This window comes from Aedes aegypti, chromosome 1 (genome assembly GCF_002204515.2).
Source record: "Aedes aegypti strain LVP_AGWG chromosome 1, AaegL5.0 Primary Assembly, whole genome shotgun sequence".
Lineage (NCBI taxonomy): Eukaryota > Metazoa > Arthropoda > Insecta > Diptera > Culicidae > Aedes > Aedes aegypti.
Genome location: NC_035107.1, coordinates 237,699,982 through 237,720,016, shown reverse-complemented (window position 1 = coordinate 237,720,016; position 20,035 = coordinate 237,699,982). Strand labels below are relative to the sequence as shown.

Genomic DNA, 20,035 nt, shown 5'->3' with positions numbered 1-20,035 from the left:
TTTAAGGCCCTCACCAGTTCGTTCGATAGAAGGGTGTTCCGTCTCGTTTCATCGTGTACTCCAAATAATTGCCCGCGTCGCATATTGTTCCGTTGTTTACACATTATCCCTATAAACATTTTACTCACGTCCAGCAGTTCTGTTTACTTCGTACTCCGTCTGTGAATGAATTACCACCGCCATTCGCTAGGTCATGGAAATAAAAAGCAATGCTTTCGGCAGCACAATTCGAAACAGCCGCAAATCACACACGTTTGCATTCTTTCTGTTTATCCATCTTCGAGAATCGCTAAGCATGAGTATTGGGCCAAGTGTTGCAGCACAAAGTTCTTTGCAGTATGTTGACACCTATGTATGCCCGAACTTGTAAACAAATTCGGATTCCCATTCCCCGTGTGGATATGGAACATCCAACCGTACGCTGACAGAGGAGAAGCACCACATTTGCACAATAAGGCCATCGCCCGCATCAGCGGTAGGCAGGTAGCATCTTCGAGCGCCAAAACAATGCCTCATAAATCGCGCATGTCCTTGCTATTCTGTGGGTCCTCGCGGCGGCCGACAGTATGGAAAAGAAGCGAAAGGCACGTCTGGCTTATTCTGGAATTCTTCACGCTGGACGCGCCGTCGTTCGTCCGTCGTCGTTATCGTTGTTGAGACTACACCTACGTAGTCAGCCTTTTTGCTGCCAAGATCGGAGAGCATTGGTAGACGAAATGTAATTCGAAGCAGTGGTTCTCATTTTTCAAGTACCGGGTACCCCCGTTGGTTTGACCCCATTTAATCTGAACACTTTTTAATTTGTACCCCGAATTTGCACATCGTTCATTAAAAATGGTTCAAACGTCATTCAGCTCATGGAACGAGTAAAGTGAAATGGAACGCTACGAAACGGAACGCAGAAGCAAAACAAAACAGCCAAAAGGGTAACCAGAAGTACGATTTTCTGTTGATCGTAGGGTGACTAGAATTCAAATTAAAAATGAACCCCGATGGTTTGCATGAAGTACCGTTCAATTAGCGGGGTGTAGGGTAATTTGTTGGGGTTGAGAAGTTTATTCAATATAATTTGTTAAATCAAAAGCGCTATTATATGTTGAAAAGTACACCCCATTACGCAGAATCTTTCAGAATTGATCGACCTAACAAAACCATTATATAAATTAGAGAGAAAATATTTATTTTATAATCCATTATTTCCTATTCTAGGATTGTCCTAAAAAATCTTAATCTAACATTGAGAAACTCCAACTTTATAAGATAACTATCGATGTATGTTTCATATGTATTCCAGTCGGCTCGTACATAATTGAAAGTGGAGCTGATAGGATTGAGAATCGCTTCATGGGATATTTGAAATGTAACAGGCATAATCAGAATCAAAGTCAGTGTGAGTAACCAGTTTGCTACAAAGGCGACTAGAGTCAGTAAAGATCAAATCTATAGTAGAAGGGTTTCTAGAAGAGGAAAACAAGTAGGACTATCTCAATTGAGAAATATCCTAAAGAGCATTTTTTATCTAAAGTTGTGCCGTTGGAATTTCTTTGCGAAATTTTCCATGAGCAATGTTTTGCATCCATGTCACCAATGACAAAAAATGACTTGTTACGAGTCAATTTCCGCAAGTCAGTTCGAAGCAAATTGCTGCCAATGCATTGAAAAGGCAAATAGGCAGCTATGAAAGTATATTTACCATGCTGTGTTTTAACAGAACCACCCAAAGTTTAAAAAAATTAAGTTTTAATGACGAAAAAAGTTGATGTTTGAACGCCTATAAATGATTCAACTCCAACTCCACACATGCTCCATCAAGTCGAGCATTACGAGAATAAAAAGTTTGTATCTCTTTTGAGTTCGTATTCCAGGTTTTCGAAGAAGTTTCATTAATAACTGCTATATGAATGTTAGTCAAAGAACGAGCATATCAATTCAATATATTAAAAAAAATGAGATTTATTAGAGATACGTAATCCAATAACAATTTTTGTTAGTAAATTTTACAACAAATTTGACTGCTTCAGTTGGTGGTTTTGGACATTGCATCAAATCATTTGGTTCAATTGTTCAGTTACAAAATCAAATTCAGAGGAAGACATGTTACTAGCATTTTCTGTTAATTTTCTTTTTGGGATTTTCGTTTGATGAAGACGGAATAGAAGTTACCTTCGGCGGCATAACTATGCGGTATTTCCATTCCAATTGAAAAAATGTCAACGGTTACCCGTAGGAAGAAAATTTGAAAGAAGACGGAGCTTGAATTACCTGCGACAACATTGCCATAGGAATTTACTTGGGAGATTGTTAACTGAAAAATGATAATTGTTGGAGATTCTGCCTGGGAATTTTCGGCTACGAAAAACGTTGCCATTCATCTGCAAGTGCAAGATCCAACGATTCGCCGTTCTCTTTTTCATAATGACTACATGTACTGGGGTAAAATCCAAGTAAATCATTGATCCCATTTTTGATCTCTTCAGGTGACTTATAGTCACTTGGGAAACCTTCCAGAACGACCTTGAACAAACGATCAGTTTTGTCGTCTTTAAGTTAAAATTGGGCTTCTTCTCTTCAAGACGTTTGAGTTCCCGGAAAACGCGTCAGTCTGCTTTCTTTACGATTTAGAACGAAACCTTGATTCCTCTTATGGAGTTCAAGATCTCCTGCCTAAATCCTCTAAATTCGGAACAACTGACCACGACTGGTGGCACCCTTTATTTTCTCACTTGAATCAAAGAGCCTGGGCTAGAGGCTGCAGGTGTTCGGAAAATTTCAAAACATTTATAACATTAACCATCTCATCCTTGGAATAAAGTGCGCATTCCGAAGAAAAGTCCCTTATTCAATTTTCGCAACATTTCGTGAAAGTTTTAAAATCCACTTTTTTAGAATTAAGTTGTGAATTCGGAGATTCAATTTTCCTTTCGGTTGGTGGTAGCAAACAATATTTAGTGAATAATCGACGAAGAACTTTAAGAATGTTTTTTTTTTTCAAGACTGTGTCCAAGGAGGATTACCACCGTTGGCTTAACATCAAACCATTTTAATCCATGTTCAGTTATTTTGAAGACACTTTAAGCCATTGTAAGTCATTTTAAGCCATTTCAAGCCTTTTTAGCCTTTTAAGCCATTTAAATCCAATTGAAGCCTTTTGAAGCCATTTTAAGGCATTTTAAGCCATTTCAAGCCGTTTTGAGCAATTTCAATCCATTTCAAAGTCATTCTCAGCCATTCGAAGCCAGGTAACCACTATACAGAAAAAAATCCGTTCTCGTATCCGTGAACAGCAGGCGTGACTCGTCAACAAACAAAAATACACGTGAACTAGATCATGTTTATGCGTAAACATGATGGTAGTTCATGGTGTATTCTTGACAGTTCACGTTTTTCCAGAACTCTTTTTTGAGCGTGTAAGCATTTGAATAAGCAGCTGCTTACAACATTTCTGTCATATTCAAAGCAGTTTGATTTGCTTAGCCGTCTCAAATCAGCAGAAGCACTGCTATTTAAAATCAATCTGTTCTTGAAAAGCATATCTACTGCAAGAGCTTATTTTGTTCTGAGCAACCGAGGTGCTTGTTTGTTTGCTATACAATGGGGCTCTGCACAAAAATCAAAACCTCTCTTTCACTTTACCATGAAATTAGTAGCAAAAAGGCCAGTAAACGTCAAAATTCCATGCAAAATCATAACAGTTCAGAGCCCGCATAGGCCTTTTCATGTGACAGGTCCGTCTATGCATTTGTTTACATCGGTGGAGGACCGGTGCTAACACTGGACTGTCATCTTCATAGAAGAACTGTCAAAGAGCTTGCTTAAATTATGGTTCTCGAGTTTTGGAAGAAATAAGCTCATGTGTGATTTTGTACCTCCCAGACTCCAAATTTTTCCAGAAGGTGTACGCTAAGAATAAATGTTATCATTTACAAAGGAAGCAACATATTATAAGTTGAATCAACTCGTACAAGATACTACGGATGATTACAAAATCCACTCGCTTTCCTCTTTCACTTTATTCAATACATGCCAGTATATCGATCATTTACTGACTGTACAAAATTTTCGAAGTGGCCTTGTTTTTTCTTCGCACACCACCAAAGCGTTACACTTTTTTGATAGTTAAATGCAACGTTCTTGAAGGTGTACACACTAAGCTCATACGGTGAATTTCACCGTAATTTCAACAGCTGAACAGTTCGGTGAAATAAAACACCAAAATTCCGTCGACATTTTACGGATTCCGGTGATTTTTCACGGAATACTGTAAAAATTTACCGTACTCCGTTAATTTATTTCACCGAACTGTTCAGCTGTTGAGATTTTACAGGAATCCGTAAAATAATGTAAGTGTGTAGCATTGAAGCAGCCCGTTATTTCGCCAAAACCTGCATCGGGAAAGCACTAATGACAGCTATACGCTTGATAAGCATTTATTGCTTTGCCGTGCCAACGCATATAATGCTGTTCGTATGCTATTTTAAATGTTCCATGGTTACTTGGGTATTAAGCCATTTTAATCTAGTTTAAGCTATTTTATGCCATTTTCAGCCACTTTAAGCCATTTTAGGCCCTTTTAGGTTGTTTTAGGCTATGTTAAGCTGTTTTAAGCTTTTTTTAAGCCATTTAATTCGTTTTAAGCCATTTTAAGCCGTTTTCGGGTTGTTTTTGACTATTTTGAACCATTTTAAGGCAAAGAAAGCCGTCATTGAAACTTGTACGCGTCGTTGATGATTGTTGCTAATTCATCTAAATATCTCGAATCAAAGAAAATCAGTTGGTTTTGCACTGACACAGCTGAAAAAGTATCAGCATACCTCATGTATTTTGACGCGTACAGTGATAATTTTTCAAGTCAATATAAACTATCAAGAATGAGTTTGCATTGCATTGTAATCATTGCTGCCAAAACGAAGCCTTTTTTGAGCCATTTAATCCGTTTTAAGCCATCTAAAGGGGAAACAGTTTGGAACCAGCTTCTAAGATTGCACTAAAATTTCACGGGGCTTGTTTGTACCCGTCGAAAAAGGGATCAATAGGTATAAAAAAGTAGCACTTGAAAGTACTATATTTGTAGGACTAGGATCACCATCATTTATCACCAACTGAAATTGACTCCCAGATCCTTGCCTTATCCCACTCACCTAATCTACTTTTCTGTGGAGATACAGTGATATACTCGTTCTCTAATAGCAATAGATGTCTAAATAAAATTCTTGCCCACCTGATAATTGGAAGGGCGTGCCTGGCGTCGTTATAGACCTTTAAATTTCGAGCTCTCGATTTGTGAATGGTAAACTAATCCTAAGCCCAATTCATCTCTCTGTAATTTCGATTGTTCTAGTCAACCAGAGAGTAGCAACTACAAATTGCTCGTGCTTCTATGCTTAATACTTTCAGGGACTTCGGAAATTCCTCTAAATATTCACCCGAATTCTTCCAAAGATTCCGCTCAATAATATCTGCAACGATTTCTCAAAGAATGTTTAAGGAAATTTCCATAGGGGATGCTCCGAAAATTTCCACAGGGATTTCTCAGAATTTACAGAAATTCTTCCAAGAAATTGTCTAGGAAATTCAACAAAAATGATTGAATTAATTCGCAAGCAAAAACAAAACAACCTGAGTGGTACTCCTAATTTCTTTTAGAAAATTTTACGGGATAATTAGTTTTTAATCATCCTACTTAGGATTTAATAGGAATCCCACTCAGTATTCTACAATGATCTTGTGAAGGAATAGTGTTCAAGTTTAGGGAAAAAGAATCGCCAGCGTCACTCAACCAACGTCAGACGACTATTTGCTGCAGCGATCCGTCATAGGCATAGACTTCGGGTCATGACGAACAAAACAATCTTCCTTTGTTATGGTCGAATCTTCGTTCGGGGGGCTTTGAGTCGACTAAAAATGTTTATCGTGTCGTCGACATATTATGAGCCGTTTAAGAAAATAAATAAAATAAAACAAAAAAAAACAAAACGCGTCAGGCATAGAACAAACGATTTCTAAATCGTCAACTTCACACGCTTACCAACAGAGCTAATGTAGAACCATGAGAAGAGTAGATTGAATAGCCAATACAAGCAATTTTGTGATGACATTCGTCGTTTGATGTGAAGCAAGTGAATATACAATGAACGCTTTTTTTTCAGAAAGGGAAGCAAAAAAGTGAAGAAAAATTTGTTCGTCGGACTATTTTAAACTGAAGTTAATCATGGATTCTTCCGTTGATTAAGAGACGACGACCTTCAGAGTTATTATTATTATCATTGACGATGATTTTTTTTTTATTTCGTCAGCAGTCGGTGATGAATGTAAATATTGTTAACCCTGATCAAAATCATGTCAAAGATGTTGTAAGAATCCTACTTAGAAATTTGTCACAATTCCACCCATCATAATTTAAAAAAAATGCGTTGCATTTTGCGCATATCCATAGCAGGTTTCTGTAAGAATCGTTTCTAGGCTACCCTCAGAGTCATTATTCTGAAAATCCTGTTCTGGAGTCTATGAGATATTTATCTAGTCGGAGTCTAGTACACGACACTGAAGACGGCCTTACAGTTGAGGTCGAAATACGCGTATCTGTCAAAAAATACAAAATCTAGTGGAATCAAATGGTATAGTACTAAGTTCGGTTTTTCATCTACTTATAGGTATTCCACTAAACAGCTCGAAGATTTATTATCATATATCTGTCCAGTTTTTTTTGTATATGAATCCTGTTATGATTTCGGCAAAAGAAATTCCACCATGGATTATGTGGAAACCCTGCCTATAATTTTGTGAAATTTTGATTATAAGGATTCCGGAAATTTCTGTTAATGGTATTGTGGGCATTTTGTCTCCGTTTTCCGTAAAAGTAATGTACAGAATTTTGTAAAAATCGATCCTTTGCGGTGATATTTCGTTCGAATAATTTGGTCTTTTCCCATCATATTTTTTTAAGCTTGATTGAAGTTCAATTTTTTTCTATAAAATAAATTAAAGAAAATCATGACAATCTTGTTATCTTAAATAAATTATTGTAATTACCAAAAAAGTATGATTTCTAATTATGAATCTCAAGGTGAAGAAGAGTCGAAGCCAAACCTCAAATTTTCAAGAGCACAAATCTGAAGAACCGAACATCCGTTTGAGCTGAGAACTTGATCGATTGATCAAGTTTTCAGTTCAAACGAATGCAATTCATGAAATCATGTATGTAATGAAAAGTTGAAAACTACCGTGGTGAATCACTTTACTTAAATATTAGCTTGAAATGCAATCGGATGTAAATAATAATCACCCTTGGTACTTGGCTTTGAACCATCCCGTACCGAATAACAGTTCCGTTCACCCCTGTTTTTCCCGCGGAATATTCTGTATTTTTTATGTACACAAACACATCGGAGCATTCTATGAACAAAACTATGAAAAGAATTTTCAAAATCCGATAGTCCGTTCTCAAGCCATTTCGTGACATACCAACACCATTCCATTTTTATGTATATCTATCTATCTACTAGTGATCCCGGCAAACTTCGTCTTGCCATCAAGTAGGCTGTTGAAAACCGCTATGAATCGTCCCATACAAAATGACAGTTCCGTTCAGTCCCGTTTTCCCGACTATCCCGGTGAACGAACTTGTATACACACTAACACGTCGGAACCCTTGACGAACAAAATGAAGAAAGAATCATCCGAACCCGCTGCCCCGTTCCTGAGCCATTTCGTGACATACAAACACCATTCCATTTTTATTGATATAAGATATAAATAAAAAATGTATGTCACGAAATAACTTGAGAACGGATCAACGGATTGAGGTAAGTTTTTCACTGTTGCATTCGACAAGGGATGCGACGTGTTCGTGCAAGGAAAAAAGTTTGGGAAAGCCTCCGGAATAATCGGGAGAACTCAGGTGTCATTTCGTATGGGGGATTCTTTGCATGACGTTTTGCAACAGCCTACTTGATGACAAGACGAAGTTTGCCGGGACCACTAGTAGATAATAAAATTTAAATTTACGGTATTTCTATCTAATAACGCCGTGAGGGGTCACATTGGGCCTAGAGATTAACCTTGAACAACTTTGTGATTATTTAAAACGTATTCTAAAAGTTTTTCTCATCTTTTTCGTTATTTTGATATTAGGCTGTTATAGAAATAGTGGTGCTAAGTCATGCCGCACGACGATAATTAAAATATGTCCTTCACACAGTTAAATATCATCAAAATCATTTACGTATCAAACAATGCATACGTAGGAAAATATTCCTATCAAAAATACAGATACAACTAATCCTACAGCACTCAATTTACTTGAAGAAAACATTCATGTAAACCTCTTATAATTCATTCAATCATTCATCTTATCGAAGATTCCGGAAAGTAGTCCTTCAACATTTAAGACAGCATTCCAACGGTGTTCTCGTTTGAAACATCACATTGCATTCTACAGCTGAAATAAACGAGTGTGTAGCAGAATTCTTCTTCATTGAGATTTTCATTATTCCGGTTTCCAGTTATGTGTGGATTGCTGCAGAACACACATGGACTATTTTTCGGATAATTATATTTACAATTTTATTCACAGAAACAAACAATCTTATCGCTGTGTGTCTCGCCAGATATATGCAGGTTGTAAATCAAGAAACATTGATCCCAATAATAAACTCACTCAACGAAACGCTATGTCCGTAAGTTGCACTTGTGCAAATTTTTACTTCTGTATGGCTTACGTGTAAAATTTCTCCGACGAATGCTCGATCCTTAAAATCCTGTTATTTTTAAACCTGATATGCATTAAAATAGATCCATCAAGTTGTACACGAAACTCCGTTCGAATTATTTCCTAATGCACCGCCTTCCTTGGGTCAGCAGAAAAAAGCCTACAACAGATGGTATATTTCCACACTGATAACCACTCTACTCAAAGCACTTTCCCAATCGAATCGTGTGCGTGTACAAACTCCGATAAGATTACGTTAAATAGAAAAATATATCAAAACCAACGTACACTTTGTCGAAAGCCACCCTTCTGTTAGGCACTGACTGTTGCTTTTGAACACTTGGCACCGCGCTATCTTCCTCCAAAGCCTCACTTCAACCGAGGTATCCAAACAAGTTGCAATCCAATTTTCAGCTGCGCCCCAGAATAAAATGTGTCACTCCTCCTCCTCCGAGGAATCTGTTATTGTGACACACAGGTTGTTTATCTACCACGTCGACGACGGAAATCTACGCGCCCGCCCGAAACTGTAGTGTTGATAACACGGTTCTATAGAGCTTGGCCGCCGATTTATCACGTGAAATGCGCCAAACAAATCCACGACGCGACACGAGCAAATAACGTGAAACCGATGTGCAGCGTTCAAGTGTTGAATTCACACTGAGGCTTCGAATCGGTTTCAACGAGGAACAGACTTCCCTCCCGTTGCTGATAGATATGCAGTTAAAACATAACTTGCGTTATGAAATTGTACAGCGGAGAGTTGCCATCCAAATGCGCGGTATTGTTCTTGGTAGACATTGTTTTCATCCTCGCAGTCTAACAAACTTTTGAGCAATAGGCTAATCATCAAAGTGCGATGTTATTGCAATTTATTTTGAATTATTGTGTTTTGAACTCCTCGTGAAATTCTTATCACCATATTAACGCCAATGGATGCAATCAATGGCGCGCTTCTTCCTTTAGTTCCGCCTGATTGCGCGGTTCTAACCATTCGTTCCGAGCCCATGGCAGCATCTACTGCTGGAATGTATACTGGCTTGCCGTAAACTATACGGTTTCGGGTGCTGGCGTTACTGCGTTAGCTCGTATTTTCTCTCGAGTCTATTTCAATGGCGCATTTATTGGAGAAGCGAGAGAACGAGAGTGTATGCCGTAAGATGGTTCGACGACCACGTGTTTTCTCTGAGGAGAGATGCACGAGGTTTTGATGTTGTTTTGACCGAACATCATGCCGGTTTAGTAAACATAAAGATTGTGCACGAAAAAATCGGACCACTTTGTATAATCCTAGAATAATGATTCATGGGATACAAGAATATTTCAAACTATTTACCGTTTATGCTAGTTTCATCGACATCCTTGAAATAGTGTATCAATCCATATACCTAATGATATCCGCATCTTTGGAACTTACAAGCCGTATCAGAGCAATTCCACCGAACATGACGGTTTTTTTTTTTAATTTAATTTTCGTATTTTTTGAATCGCCTGAAAATTTGCATACAGATTCTTTATGACCAAAAATGCCATTTTGCACCTTCAGACCGCCATTTTGAACCTCGCCTTATTTTTGAGAAGGGCGTATCGGAAAATGCATGACAAATCTTTAAAAAACTGTAACTCGAAAACGGTTTGTCCGATCGATTTGAGATCTTCTACAAAGTTGTAGGTGTTGCTTAGGACTATATGGAGAAATATATGCACGGTAAAAAAAAGTTACAGATTATTTTTTATTTCAAAAACAAAATTTTAAAATCGATTTTCTCCAGAAACGCAGTTTCGATTTTTTTTATTTTTGGATATGTTTTAGGGGACAACTTATGTGATTTATTCCACAATGTTTCTTTTTTTTTCTTCCATTTTGAAACATTGTGCAATAAATCACATAACTTGTCCCCTAAAACATATCCAAATATAAAAAAAATCAAAACTGCGTTTCTGGAGAAAATCGATTTTAAAATTTTGTTTTTGAAATAAAAAATAATCTGTAACTTTTTTTTACCGTGCATATTTTTCTCCATATAGTCCTAAGCAACACCTACAACTTTGTAGAAGATCTCAAATCGATCGGACAAACCGTTTTCGAGTTACAGTTTTTTAAAGATTTGTCATGCATTTTCCGATACGCCCTTCTCAAAAATAAGGCGAGGTTCAAAATGGCGGTCTGAAAGTGCATAATGGCATTTTTGGTCATAAAGAATCTGTATGCAAATTTTCAAGCGATTCAAAAAATACAAAAATAATCGGTTTTGCGAAACGGCGTGGAACCGCTCATCACCAACCTTGCTAAACTTGCCTCTGTCTCTACCCGCACCCATATACAGTGACTCAAATTCATATTCGTACATTCGTACACTATTTGCAAATCAAGTTTATAAAAAAACTGTCAAATGATAAATCGACTTTAAAATACTTCACAATAATGGTGTCATCTGTTATTCGGAAATCATAAACTGTTTTCATTTAGTCTCATTTTTGGAATAATGGAGAAGTATTGAATTCATGTCTAAATATGACTCAATTTCATATTCTTGCATTTAGTTGTTTTACATCTTAAACTAAACTTTAATGCTTTACATGATAATAAATCTTCAAGCTGTTTAATAGAATACCTATAAGTAGATGAAAAACCCGAATTTAGTACTATACCATTTAATTCCACTAGAGTTTGTATCCTTTGCTTTACATGATTGCTCAAGTTTTTCCTTACATTGCACATTGGTCCCAATCCCATATCTAGGAAGATAAAAATGTTTGCGCCTAATCCGTCAGTTATAGATATATGGAGTCTTCAGGAACATTTCTCCATATTTTTTAGACATGTTTTTCAGTGATGTAGAATACGGGTGGCCGACATGGTGTAGGAGAGCAGAATATAAACTTTTTTTCTGGCACAATGTTTTACAATATTTCAGAACAATCAATTTGGAGCAACTTTGCCGAAGAAGCCAAATTTCCATCTCTTATGGTTCGCGAGTTATGTTTTTTTAACAAATAAGTTAAAGTTGTTCTGAAAAATCAGTTTTTTATCGATAACTTGTTATGCGTTTATTTCTCGCAAAAACTTTCTTCCGAGCGCTTTTAAAAATTTTGATTGCGCAACTTTATGCCAAAGAAACTACTTTTCTATCTCAGATGGTTGCAGAGTTATTAGGAGGTTTTTTTTCGAAAAAATGGTTGTTTTCAAATGTTAATATCTCTGAAAGGTGCAAACGGATCTTCAATCTTTTGATGCCAATAGAAAGAAAATCTTTTTCTCTGTTCATGGTCAAGAAAATGTGAGAACCGTTTTTTGTTTGAAGAGATAAACAGAATTTTGACAATAATATGTTTTTAAACAAAAAACGTCCATAACTTGAAAAAACTTTGACGACTTTTGCAAAAATGTGCACAACTGAAAGTTCTAAATGTGTTTGATATAAAGAATTCATATAGTTTTAGGATATATTCACCATAAAACCGAATTTATATGCAAAAGAAAGCAAAAAGAGATATTTTTACTAGAACAATAGAAATAAATGTATGAAAAGTCATTGAAAATTAAACATACAAGTATTGACATTAGATCGACCACAGTAAGCGGAATCTAAGAAGTTGAAGATCACTGTTAAAACTGCTTCAGCAAATAAATTTTCTACTCTCAACTCTTTAGGATCAACTTAGGGGAAGTGGTGGAAACATGAGCACCGTGCATTTTACCGAGAAAAAAAAAACAAATGTCAATGATTTTTATCGCGCACAGATGATTTAGAGCATAAATCTGAGGACAATTGAAGTGAAAATATCAATGAAAACTAAGATTTTAGAAAACCACGTTTCAAAATCAAAACTGACGTAACTTTTAGCTCGGAGATCTTGAGGTTTCTCAGTGAGGTAAATATCGTTATAATATGACGTCAAATCTTATACTTTTTGACTTATTTTTGAATGGGTTACAATCATTTATAGATATATTATCGGTGATGTAATGAAACTTTTCAAAAATATTGGTTTCGTTCATGTATTTGCATGATGTTCATTTTACCACCAGCAAATAATCATTTTACCCACATAGTGCAATTGCTTCTTTTTTTGGTAGCGATAGAAATATGTGAACATTTAGCTATTTTAGTCAGAATTCGTGTCGCTGCTTTATATAACATCCCTATTTTTGATATTGTGCGATAGAACTATACAAATTCCTCGTTTTTCCGTCAGTAATGAGATGATATCCTTAAGGTATCTTTTTATGTATAGAAGAGCAAGATCAGTTGAATTGCCTTCAGATTCATTTGAACGAACCATATTGGTTGTACGTAGAAGAGCAATTCTCGCTGAAACCAGGCCGCCATCGGCACCCATCGTTAGAATTCCAATTTTATGTCACTAATCGCTAGTTTTCGATAAAACTTAAGGGTGGTCCTTTCTGTTTTCTCAAATCGGTGGACCCCTCGTTCACCAGCTAGCTGAACAGTTTGTGAAAAAGCCCATTTTTAGATAAATCTTTGGTATTTCTTCAAGGGATATGTCTCATATTCCGCTAGGAACACATAGCAAACTTAGTGGCATCGTATAGAGAAAAGATATAGCTTTCATTTAAACTTGAAAAAATTTTGGCGACCATTTTGAATTTGGCCGCCATTTTGAATTTTGTTAGAAAAATCGAAAGAATTGCGCAAGATAGGCTACAGAAACTAGGGGAGCAATGGTATTTACCCTATCAAATGAACGATTTTCTAAATCATGTTATACGATTTTGACGTATATGGCAAGTGCAATCAATACAAACATCGTTTTTTGTTCAACAAAGAAACAAGTTTTCAACCTTTGGTGTTTTATTCGAGTCGAGTAAAGAATAAGAATATTTTTTTTGATGATAAAATCTGACGGCCATCTTGGATTTTGACGCCATCTTGATTTTAGGTAGTAGAATTAATTTTTCACCTTGATAGCACTCAGCATGTCGAATTTAGAGGCTACCAATAAAAAAAGGTTACATATACTCTTCTTATTATTATTCTTCATTTTACTGACGTTACGTCCCTACCGGAACCGAGTCTGATACTCAGCTTTATATAAATAAAAATGGAGTGGTGTTTGTATGTCACGAAATGGCTCGAGAACGGGTCATCGGATTGACGCAAATTTTTCACTGTTGCCCTCCACAAGGGATGCGACGTGTTCGTGCGAGGAAAAAGTTCCGAAAAGTCTCCGGAATAATGGGGAAAACGGGAGAAGACTAAGGTTTCATTTTGTATAGGGGATTTCTTGACATTTTCCATCAGCCTACTTGATGGCAAGACGAAGTTTGCCGGGACCACTAGTTAGTTATAAATCCAGGTTATTAAACAGGAATTTTCTTTTTTAATACGATTTCTGACAACAGAATAATTTTTCGACATATCTTCGAATTCAGTAATAATGAATAAATAAATTCAATAAATGAAAACCGTCAAAAAACATTGATTGTTTTAAACAAACATTTTTTTACCCTATGCATTATTGTTCATTGTATGAAGTTTATAGATTGCGTGTCGGGACATTAGTAAGCCTTGTGGTAGTATCTGTAGTTCTAACGTAAAACATTGACAAAAGTGCATTAATCTATATAAATAAAAATGGAATGATGTTTGTATGTCACGAAATGGCTTACGAACGGGATAACGGATTTGAATGATTATTTCTCCGTTTCTTTCGTCAAGGGTTCCGACGTGTTTGTGCGTATAAAAAATCCAGGATATTCAACGGGAAAGTCGAAAAAACGAGAGTGGACGGAACTGTCATTTTGTATGGGACGACCCATAGCGTATACAGCAGCCTACTTGATGGCAAGACGAAGTTTGCCGGGACCACTAGTTTATAATAAAAGTCTTAAATTTTAAAGCAAAAAACATCCTTGATTTTCTAAGTCATAAAGTATTGTTTTTAGTACCGCCCAACATGCATGTGAAAAATAGCGAAATTGAATGATGAGAAGCAGGTTTTGTTCTAATGTGGACGTAATGCCGAAAGGCAGGTGTATAATTTCGAGGTTAGAAAAACTGGCGGCCATCTTGGCTTTCGACGCCATCTTGGTTTTTAGCAGTTGCATGATTTTTTACCATCTCAGTGCTCATCATGTTGAATTATAAGGCCTCCGTTAAAAAAAAAACAATCAGATTCTATTTTTTTTATCTTATCTCAGCTGTTCAACTGAATGTTCATTTGTATCAATGGTTTTAGACCAAATAAATGAAAGAAATAATGCTTGAGTGCTAATAAGGTGAAAACTCATTCTACTACTTAAAACCAAGATGGCGTCAAAATCCAAGATGGCCGCCAGATTTTTTCACTCAAATTTATACTCCTATTCTTCATCTGTCTCAAATAATACACTTACGATTGAAAACTTGTTTCTTTGTTGTACAAAAAATTATGTTTGCATTGATTGCACTCGCCATATACGTCAAAATAGTAGAACATGATTTAGAAAATCGTTCATATCATAGGGCAAATACCTTTGCTCACCTAGTTTTTTTAGCCTATCTTACGCAATTTTTTCTCAGCTTTCTGATGGTGCTCTCAGAATTCAAAACTAGCGGTGCGCTAATGGTGAAAAATCGATTTTTCTAACAAAATTCAAGATGGCGGCCAAATTCAAAATGGGCGCCAAAATTTTTTCAAGTTTAAATGAAAGCTATATCCTTTCTCTATACGATGCCACTAAGTTTGCTATGTGTTCCATGCGAAATATGAGACATATCCCGTGAAGAAATACCCAAGATTTATCAAAAAATGGGCTTTTTCGCAAACTGTTCAGCTAGCTGGCGTACGAGGGGTCCACCAATTTGAGAAAACAGAAAGGACCACCCTTAAGTTTTATCGAAAACTGGAGATCAGTGACATAAAATTGGAATTCTAACAATGGGTGCCGATGGCGGCCTGGTTTCAGCGAGAATTGCTCAGAAGTTTATGAGTAGTTGAATGTCCTTGTCAAAATCCTGTTTATTGGCAAAAAAATCATAATTTTGTTTAAAAAACTTATTCAAAAGTTTAGTGATATATGACGCAAGCTGATTGGATGATAGCTAGAAGCTTTCTGTCCGATTTTCAATTTGTTTTTTTTTTCTTTGTTGATATTTGATATTTTCCAGGAATCCCTACAAAAATTCCTCAAAAAATCGTCACGCTGATTTTTTCTGGCATTTCTGTAGCAAACCCTTCCAAGAATTTCTCAATTAATTTATCGTAAAGTTTATCCAGAAATGTATCTAGGAATTTGACCAAACTTTGTATTTATTTGTACCACCAACAGGCTTCATTGGGGCAATGATGTGATCTCAAAACTAAACATTTAAATTTTAACCAAATTTAACTAACATGTCATCCACGAATTACTCATGCAGTTCTGCTTAACAATTCTCGAGTAATTTTTCTAGCAAAATTTCCTTCAGAAGAATTTATTAAGAGATGTTTGCAAGAGTTCATCAGAATCTGGAAAAAAATTATGGATATATATGTATTTTTTTTTTTTTTTTGAGAACATGCTTCGAAAATATTCTTAAGAATTACTGTTGGACTTCCTGAAAAAAACAAATGGAATCTCTAAAGTTATTTTTGAAAGCAGCGATGTGTGATTTCTTGGTTAAAATTTTGTAGAAAAACAACTAGAATTCTGGATGAAATATTAATAAATCGGAAGAAGTATTTCTGAAGAACCTATTGCTTGAGTTCTTGAAGATGTCCTAAACGGAAATCTCAGCGAATTCACACTGGAGGATTTTCTCGAGAAATTTTTGAAACAATCTTTGGATAAATTCCTGAGGCAATTCATGGTAAAGGCGCTGGAGAGATTTCTGGGGGTTTCCTTTGAAAAAGTTGATTTTTTAGGTATTAGTCTGTAAAATTCATAGAGGAATTCCTTGAGAACGCCGTCAAACAATCCATAAATGAATTCTTGCAGAAAAAAATAATTAAATTAACTTGTGATAAAATTCCTGGAACAAAATCTTGAGAAAATGTATTTAATAATGCTAGTAAATCCTAAAAGGGTAAAACTGTAGAAAAATTCTTATTAAAACTCTAATCTCATGCTCTTTTCGTTCCTGCTCCGTCTACTCTCTAAAATTCCTACTTTAAGGTGATTATAGAACGAAGCCAAACTCTAAATTTTCAAGTGCATAAGTTTTGAGAATCTGACAACCGTTCTCTTTCAAAATCGATCAAATTGCTTGTTTGCTGATGGTGATCAAATGTATTGATTTTCAACGAGGAGCGCTGTTTGGTTCTCAAGACTTGTGCTCTTGAAAATTCGAGATGTAACTTCGTTCTATCACCATCTCTCTCAGTTGCAACTAGCCCTGCTGTTTAAAATAATGCTAGAATACACCAAACAATATTGTTCTTCTTCCTCCTCTGGGCATTACGTCCTTACTGGGACACTGCCTGCTTCTCAGTTCATTGAGCACTTCCTGATTACTGAGAGCTTTCTTTGCCAAAGTTGCCATTTTTGCTTTCGTATATCGTGTAGTAGGTACGATGATACTCTATACCCAGGAGAGTCGAGAAAATTTCCATTACAAAATGATCCTGGGTCAACCGGGAATCGAACTCAGACACCTTGAGCATGGCTTTGCTTTGTATCCGTGGACGTTACCACTAGGCTTAGGAAGGCCCCACGTTATTAACATAATATCACTCTGTCAATATGATCAAGCTTTGTGGTTCTTTGTGTGGTTATGATAGGAAGATCTTATATAATGTGATACTAAAAAACAATGTATACTAATTGTTGTTTTTTTTGTGAAGGTTTTAGAAAAACTAATCTGTACAAAAAAGCAAGAAAACACTAATATTTATTCACCTAAGTCATTCAAAAAGTCTCCAGAAACACTCATATTGATCGTGTTTAGGTTACTTTATATAACATGACTTATTCAGTCTTTTTCAGTTACTGCTTTAGTCAGTATAACCTGTCAAAATAAATCAACGCCATAAAACAGTATAACTGAACATGTTTTGACCCTACCCTGAAACCACGAAAAAAACCAACAGACGTAATACTCAAATTCATTTCATCGCATAGCAGAAAAACGCTCAACCGTGGCGCTCTTATCTCTTTTGTACGAGCCTGGTGATTACCCACTACCGCCACCTAGGTCCCGGTTGGCCAAACACAGTAGTTTTAGCATTGGGCCTTTATGTTCGCGTGACTTTATTCTGAGCCAGTTGTCTCGGCAAACGTTGCATTGCCAAGCATTAGGCTGTAAAGTAAACCATGCCAAAATCCTTTAGAAAATGTCGTTCCGTTTTATTCTCTTTGATTTTACCAATGCACAATGGTCGGAAAAAAGTGAAGTTTGGCCAAAACTATTTTTATCGCCTTAATCGATGAAATATGTAATCTGAATATGTTATTTGGCGTTTTTGTTGTTTCAGAAGGGATTATTCACAAATTACGTAACTTTGAAAAAAATATTTTTTTAATTTAAAATTGTTATCAAACCGGGCTGAAAGCACAAATTTTGTTTATATTTGATTGAGTTTGATCAAAATGTGTATGAATAGTGGTTAAATAAATTTTAAATAAACTTTGTATGAAAAATATCGTCAAAATATATGTAAAATATTGAATTATTCAAATATCTCTAACTTGCAAATCAGCAAATTTCTGCAAAAATTTTAAAGGTTTTTTGTAAGATCTAAGGATGCTTTTTGATGTGCAATATTCGAAATGGCGGCGACATGACGCGACAAGAGTTGTTTTTCATATTCAAAATCACCAAAATTACTAAAATGTAATATTGAATAGTATTAAAACTTAAACCAAATATTTTTTTCCATCCTCATGCTCGATAAAAGTGTTGAACCATAAGCTTTCAGATAGTGGGTAAATTTGGGGAAATATTGCATTCCTAAATTATAAATTTTGTGCTATATTTTATTGTTACATTTTTCAATTTTTTGACTTCAGCCTGTTTGCCGTCATAAAAATGATAGAAATTTAAATTTTAGTTCAATTTCAATTAAGGATCATAATAATATAACAAATGAGGTATATTTTAAAATTGAAAAAATCATAAAAATCTCAATAAAGTTTTTGGTAGTTTTGGCCGCCCCTTTATATGGAGCCCGACCATTGTGCAATGTTCTAATCAAACATGTCGCATTCCGTTTCGGATACAACAGTGAATGAATTATACAAATCCGTTGACACCGTTCTGAAGCCATTTCGTGACATACAAACACCATTTTATTTTTATTTATAAAGGCTGTGACGGACCTAATTTTTAAAATACAAACAATGATAACTTTAAAGCCAATGCAGATTTCAGATTTGTTCAATTTGATAAGTAATAGTCTCAAGAATATGTCTAGCGTGTAAATAAAGCTCTCCTTAGTGTTATTTTATGTGTGAGAAAATAAAAAAAAAGAGTATAAAAAAATATTTCGCCAAATTGACAGACAATTTCAAGCACCCACGATGTTTTAGAGAGGAATTTGAAATGACAGGAAGCGTTACAGATTTGATCTTTTTACATTTTGGAGTTATACCAGGCGTTGAGGAAAAGGTTCCCTTGGCAATTGCTAAGCTTTCAGAATTCCCTATGAAAAATGTGTCAAAAATCATACAGAACCACAAAGGCGACAATTCCAAAACCCTAAACACGCAAAAGTAAGAAAGGCTTAAAGTAGCAGAAGACATTATTTATTCAAATGTACACCGTTATTTTTGAACAGTTATCGGGGCTTGACTTTTTGTTGAAGAAACTTTGATATTTTTTATATGTTAATAAAGTTTGTGCTTGTAGCATGAGTGTCTCTATTATTCCACTTTTTTTGCACATAACCATGGATTACGGAAAGGAAACGCATTGTAAAGCTGATGAAAGTTTGGCAGATTTTCTTTTATTGTTGTTGCAAATTGAATCATGCAAATCATCTTGAGAATTTTATAGCAGAGGTTGGTACGATGTTTAGTCAAAAATGATTTAGTAAGTGCAAATAACTTTCTTTCATGATACAATAATTTTGAAGCATATACTCAAACTTCAACAACATGTGAAGGGTGGAAAAAAACTAAGAAAAAAGATACAGGACTTTGAATTTTCCAAGTTTAGTTCGTCACAGTCCTGATATAGATAGGTTGATAATTGTTCTAACTTGTACGTCTTTTGTCTATGCTGAAATTATCACAAATTGTCTCCCAAAAGTCTTGATTAGCTAAAATAAGTATACCTGACAAAAAAAAAAATGATCAAATAAAAGAAAAGTATTGTTTAGTAAAAGAATCCCCAAGTGGGCACTCAATTAAGACACACTTTTTTGGCACATTCGTTTTGTCTTTGTGAAAAACAAAATTTAAAG

At 35.6% G+C, this 20,035-nt stretch overlaps 2 protein-coding genes across 3 annotated transcripts in view; one reads left to right on the top strand and one right to left on the bottom strand.

The window, feature by feature from the left end:
• The window catches only part of LOC23687580 (probable G-protein coupled receptor Mth-like 1), a 108,944-nt gene extending 99,575 nt beyond the window's left edge, over positions 1-9,369 (bottom strand). The window contains exon 1 of one of the 2 annotated variants that reach the window (XM_021837323.1): positions 8,996-9,369. The gene's annotated coding sequence lies outside the window, so the exon portion shown is untranslated. Of the gene's footprint in view, positions 1-8,717 lie in introns of both variants that reach the window. The other variant, XM_021837324.1, reaches the window with a different exon arrangement.
• The window catches only part of LOC5578530 (intron-binding protein aquarius), a 303,684-nt gene that overhangs the window by 239,728 nt on the left and 43,921 nt on the right, over positions 1-20,035 (top strand). The window lies entirely within an intron of this gene.